Below are 7,064 nucleotides of genomic sequence, written 5' to 3'. Positions count from 1 at the left end.
TCACATAATATCAATTCATATCCACATGATAATGACCTCAGAGATCTAATAGACTACTCTTCCCACTTGATTCCTCATAAACCAGGAACCTCTTCATATCATTCGCCTACATAAGCAATCATTCCTCCACAAGAATGAATCATGATGACCCTATAAGACAATGGTATGCATACATACATATATATATATATATATATATATATATACATATAAACATCACGATAAAAAATCATAGTCTTGTCAGAAAACAACATACATACATGCATATATATAAACATTAGCATAAACATGATCACAACATAACTACCAAATATCATAAGGTCAAGATTAAGACAACTCCATTTATCCATGCACAACATGCACAACATTGAGAACAATCGTTCCCAACATAGCCAAGAAATCATATGCCTCACATCCATTCAATTTACCTTTCCTATTATCTTTCTCATGATTGTCCTGCCACCATCAATTCCTTCTCATGATTGTCTTGCCACCATCCATTTACAATGATGGACCCAACCACCTTGGTTGAATGTCATACTCTTACCTTTAGCATCCTATTGTAGCGGCTACAACACCCTTCAAACTTTTGGCCAACATCCAATTTCGAAGCCTTCCTTGGTTTTTTCCTTGATGTTTGCAAACACTCAAGCTCATCTCATGAGCTTGTGTCGAGTCTTTACACCCTCCTCACTTAACCGTTCACCAGACATCTTTTAGTATGTTAGTCACAATGTCATGCTTTCAGTCACGTTCTGGCTATGTTCAAGGTTTGTATTCATGTGTAAAAGTTTTACTCACTATGTAAGAATTTTTCGCACTCAAACACGAAGTTCTATGCAATGTCATGTAAGTGTCTTCGTGGTCGTTCAACGATCTATCTCAAGTGTCGCGCTTGTCGCTCGCACTCGTTAGTCAGTCACATTACGCGTATGTTGTCTTGTTTGTTAGAGGTGTCTTGTTGTCGAGTTGTGTTGAGTGTGTGTTCGCAAGGTCATGCATGCACAAGTTCACCGGACCTCCGTTGAGTTGCACTGTGTAGTCTCAGTCTTAGTGATCAAGTACTGCTACCCAGAATTACATAGAGCTTGAGGCTTCCTCCCAGTCAATCTGCACTGTGCAATCCTAGAATCAACCCAACTGATTGTCACCCAGAATAGCGTAAAAGTTTCTCAGCAAGCCATCGAAATCTACACTGCTTGCAAGAAAATCTATCAAGCTTCCCACTGGTCAACTGGAGAGTTTGACCGGGAAGTGACCCCAACCTTCACTCCTCTAAACAATTGCATAGATTCTGTCAACATGACCGCCTCCACTGACTGAAGAAATTGTGCAAACATGAAGGATAGGCACCCAGTGCCTGTCACTCCACTATCCACGAAATTTGTGCAGTTCTGTCAGCCAGCTTGTTACTCCTCCTGAAAATTGTGTAGTTTTCGTGGGCTGTCCTCTAGCTGCTTGACACCCTGCTCAACCTAGAAACTGTACAGAAATTTCCTACAGGCCAGCCTCCCAGTTCCACGTAGTTTTTCTTGCAAGCTCCTGCAGCCCGCTGCCAGCCTCCCCGGAGAATCTGTGCATTTTTCACTACCAATGTCCTCCCTATTGCCCGCACTGCCTCCTTTGAAAATTTTCACAATTCTTCCCTCCAGCCGAGCCAAATCCCATAGATAGTCACTTCTATTCTAGACTGCTCATCTTAGCCTCCCAGTGATCTCTGCGCAATTTCCTTGACAATGCTATAGAGCCCGCATCTCAACCTGAAATGCGCTCTGCATAGTTTCAGTGCCTTTTCCTCTCTCGAACACCTGCACCCAAAAACGAAAGATGATGCATCACAGTATACTATAATACTTTTGCATTTGATGTCATCTCATCATGAGTGATTTCAAATACAGGTAGAAGGATGAGACATGTCGCGACGACGAATGATATGAACAAGGAGCGCATGCTAGGAGACTTGTTCACAAATAGATAAACAAATGAAGCATGCCAAGTACCAGCGAAGGGGACACATGCACGTGCAACATCAAGCAAACACCATGACCATCAAAGACTCCACACACCTTGCCATGCAAAGGTGAAGCTATGATACACCAAGAGCACACTCATCACTCAGCAGCACTGTAGCTTGACATGGGCACCACCATCAACATGAACATACCAACACTATCATGTTGATTCATGTCATGAGCCATCTCGGATACATCGCTATTGTGGGCCATACTATTGTAATCAATCTAATGTAACGTGGAATTCCAAGAGACCCACATGTAAAGTTGAAAAGTCATGTAAGTCAAATAGTCATGAGGGAAGTTGAACAGTCACAAGGGTCAGTTTCACCCTTGGCTATATATACCCCTCCTTTGTACATGCAAAAGACTTTTCACCTTGGCTCCTCCCACATAGCCTTGAGAGTCTGTAGTATTTTCTTTGGGGAGCGAGAAGTTTCTCCAACGCCCCACTATCAGGGTTAGTGACGTATGGTGTACCAATGTTTCTTGGAACATTCTCTTAATTCAAAAGCCTGATAACATGCCAGCAAATTTTCACACATGTATTGTATTCGTTTGTAAGACTATTATTTGGATGCTTGTAATGCATGTTGCTTTAACCTATATTAGGACAATTGAACTATTTCGGTTGTTTTAGTGCCTATGCTACTAGAAAAATTTTTGTATCAGTTGTTAACGTTGTCTCCCCCATGTGGACTATCCCTCCGGACACTCGACATAATCATTCTCGTAAACTCATTATAACGATCGTCACACTCATGTGGACTATTCCGTTGGGTGTTATACGTGCTATCTGTTCACTATGTGTTAGTGACTGTTGCATCCATGTGGAATACTCCGCCGAAAGCTACACGTGTCCTATTGTGTTGTCTGTCTCTAACAGATTTGGTACTATTCCCTTTCGACTTGAGACTCACTCTCACCCTCTCCCTATGCAGTGAAAGAACCTTGACACATGCGACACTAAACACTCACCAAGCACATGAACATCATTGTTTGAAGACATAGAAAACCACTCTCATATGCTAACAAGTAAGAGCTAAGGAAAATATTTAAGATAATGGAAATTGGGCCATCATACCAGATGGGACTCCTACACTAAACGGTGTGAGGTATAGTTGGGACTTCATACCGGGGAGATCCCCCGAATGTTGGTCGGTCCAGCATCATCAACATTTCTGGGGCTAGAAGGAAAGTCACCTGTTGTTTATGGTTGAATGTCCTCTCAACCCCACTGATCAATCATCTGGTCAAGGTAGTAACTCGCACTCCCTCTCACCTATGCGCAAATCTGAAATTGGTTACTCCTCACCTCCTAGATGTGAACATTAAATTTTTTATCAGCACCTCCACTCTGCTCATCCCATCACCCATCAATTTTCCAAAGTAGTCACACTGATTCCAAGCATACAATATCTTCCATATGCATCAAATAATCCAAAGACCACTCCCACAAAAGTTGTTGTATCATCAGTGGAAGAAGCAGTTCTTGCCATGCTCGAAGGTCTGGTAGAAGTTGTTGAGAATAGAGAGGAACCTCCAGCCTTTCAATAGGGAGAATAGGACATCCTCTTGATCTTGGGCTCAGGCTCTGGTACAGGAGGTAGAGGGGAAGGAAACGGAGGAGGTGGAGGTGGAGACGAGCTAATAGACTCAGAGCCGAAACCATAAAATTCTTAAGAAGAGGAGGAGGACGAAAAAGAAGAAGACATGGTTGACTGAAACCTGGAATGGATGACTCAGGAACCATTGGATCTCCCAAGTGTTTTGCATAGGATTCCAAAGCTTTTGGAGAAGATTTTGACAAAGTTTGACCCTGACAAAACAGTGAAGGAAGAAGAACACGTGGAAAACTTCTACTTGAAACTGTAGACACTCTAGGTACAACACATCAATGTTGCATGCAGATTGTTTCTACGTACCTTGGATGGCCGCACAATAGTATGGTATCACAACCTTCCTGTCAATTCCATCCATAACTGTGGTATGTTCAAAAGGATGTTTTTGGAAAAATTGTTAATGACAAGACCCCTACCATGTTTCTCAAAGACTTGGGCAGTCTGAAGATGATGTCCAAAGAAAAGGTAAAAGATTTTAATCAGAGTTTTTTGTGCATATTTAAAAATTTTGCAGAAAACAAAAAACCTCATGACTCCATCACTTTCGACTATTATACATCTGCACTGCCAACCAGTATTGCACAGTTCGTCAAGCGAGATGCGAAACCAACGTTACTACATCACTGCGAAGAGGTGATCATTGTGAAAAAACACCAACGCATGATTGGAGTCATCAAGGATGATGAACCAACAAAATACTCGAGCGATGCAAGAAGGAAACCCCAGTCTACAATGAGCAAGGGTAAAGACAAGGAAGCAAGTGACATTGAAACCCTTACTCATCTAATCAAGAACTTGAAAACATGGGCCTCTGAACTAAAGCAATGAAGGATCAAGACATTTTCGAGTAGCCGGCCTCCTAGACAACAAAAAGGAAGCATGTCATCAGGGGGGAACCACTTCCTAGCTAAAACTGCGCAGATTTGGAACTCAATGTTCCAGACAAAACTGTGTGCGAACGAATATTTTTTCTCATTCCATGAAGAGCTTCACTTGTAAGGGACTTGTTCGGAATGGAAACGAGTTGCGAATCAGTATGAAACCATATGTCAAACATCGTAAACGATGTGCAGTACCAGCCGAGAGATGTAAACGATGAGAAAAATGTTGCATCTGATGAGGCACCCGGCACTAAGCAGGTGATCAACATGTATTAGTGCTCACAAGTAGTGCAGAAAATGAACACCGAGAAGCAGCCCCCAAAGAAAAATGGTCGATACAATATCAAAATTCAAGGGGCTCCCCCTACAATTGGGGAAATGTGAGAAAGGCTTGAACTGTTGAGGAAGGTTGATCCACTAGCCGTCCAAAAGCAGAGAGAACAAAACAAGCATGGGAAGATAGATACAAACAAGAGTACATCCATGAGCAGTAAACTGCAGAACACTTCGTCAGATAGTACAAACACGAGTCTAACCCCGAACAGCTCGGTGATTCTACCCGCTCTTGATTACAACATTGTGGAAGATATGAAGAAAAAGCATGCAAAAATATCTTTGTTTGCATTACATAAGATCCAGGGTCAGCAGGATATTCTGTTGCGTGTATAAAAACATCTATAGACAGCACACCCTTTTCTAGTAAGGGAGAAATCACATCTCCTGGTTCACTCATAATTGTGATTAACACACTCTGGATGAAAGAAGAAAACTTTTTTTGCCCTCCATTCTTGCTTTCATTTGAAATCTTTAACTGCAATATTCACAATTGTTTGGTTGATTTTGGCACATCAACCAATGTCATGCCACTCTCCATTTCCAAACAGATCAATGTGCCATGGAGAAAGACATATGTGCAAATTATCCAACTAGATCTGACATGCATACCTACCATTGGTGAACTTTGGGATGTGATCATCCGATTATCTCATGATAGCCGAGTTCACCAGTGCATCAATATTGTCATTGTGGACATACTGGAAGTGTATGGCTTACTGCTTAGTAGAGGTTGGTCCAGTAATATGAATGGGTACTTTGCTAAAGACTAGTCACACTTGTGGCTTCCATACCACAGAAAAAGAAATCATATCCAGGTGTTATCCGAGAGATACATGAGACACAATGTCACTCCCATCAATGGTGAGAATGAGCCGTTGGCTTTCACAGAACTCATGTTTGGCAACTGCCTCTTAGAAACAATGTTGGGGTTTTATCTCACACAGCCAGCTCCAACCCCACCAGACACGCAGTTGGTTATCCTTCCCTGTGCAACTAATAGAAATGAAACTTGTACAGTACATTGTAACGCTAGTAGCAGTAGCAGTAGTAGTACTAATGGATCAAGCAATCCATGTACAGATGAGTTATGGACCATGTATTTTTATGGATCAAATTCATGGAATGGCTCTGGAGTCGGGTGTGTCTTGATAGACCCAAAGCACAGGAAACATTTGATCTCAAGTCGCTTGGAGTTTGAGTGCACAAACAAAACCACTGAATATGAAGCACTCGTATTGGACTTTCACAAGGCCATTAGCCTCAACATTGTTGCACTCAAAGTGGTAGGTGATTCAAAAATCGTGGTATGGTAGGTACATAACACCATACACTATTTATCACCTCATCTCAAAAGTTACCAGCAAGAGGTATGGTGACTAATCTCTAACTTCCAAGCATTCATTATCATTTTTGTGCCAAGAACACGTATTGCAGTTGTCGATGCCTTAGCAAATGCAGCTACTGGATGTCACCACTTAGGGATAGATTTAATATTGAAATTTTTTATAAGCCTTCTATCCTTGTTAACATAACTAATTTACATGTTTTTGACGATGATCAACAGATACTAAACTTCATGGCCAGTGTTGATGTCTTCAAGGATGCATCGATTGAAGAATATGAGCATGAGCAGTCTCTGAAAGATGCAACTGATGACAAGCAACGCAACCTCATCCACAAGTGTGTGGTATCTCTCAAAAATATATATGACTTGCAAAACTGCTTTGAGGGGCCAAGGAATAGCAAAACCCATAGTTCCACCATGATGCATGAATAGATAAACCTGGGAACAGAACAAGATTCGAAGTTCATCAATCTCAGTATGTGTTGCACAGGTAGGAGCAGCAAGCCTTTGTTCACTTGTTCAAATAGTACCAGGATGTGTTCACGTCGACATATGATGATCTAAAAACATACGACACACAAATAATCTAACATGTGATTCCAATAAAAGAAGGGGTCAAGCCATTTCCGCAGAATCTGATAAAAGTACATTCGTCACTTCAACCCATCATATAGAGGAGTTGATGGATGCACAAATCATTTACAGAGTTTGTCATTCCATGTGGGTTTCTATCCTTGTTCCTATACGCAAGAAGTCTGGGGAGATCCGCTTGTGCGTTGATTTCTGAAACTTGAACTGCGCCTCAAATAAAGATAACTACGCTGTGCCATCAATCGATCATATTTTACAAACAATATCTAGGGCAAAG

Source organism: Pinus tabuliformis, chromosome 1_1 (assembly GCF_031772625.1).
Source record: "Pinus tabuliformis cultivar Carrire ecotype Pingquan chromosome 1_1, CPIR1, whole genome shotgun sequence".
Taxonomy (NCBI): Eukaryota; Viridiplantae; Streptophyta; class Pinopsida; order Pinales; family Pinaceae; genus Pinus; species Pinus tabuliformis.
Note: the sequence above shows the minus strand (reverse complement) of the source record.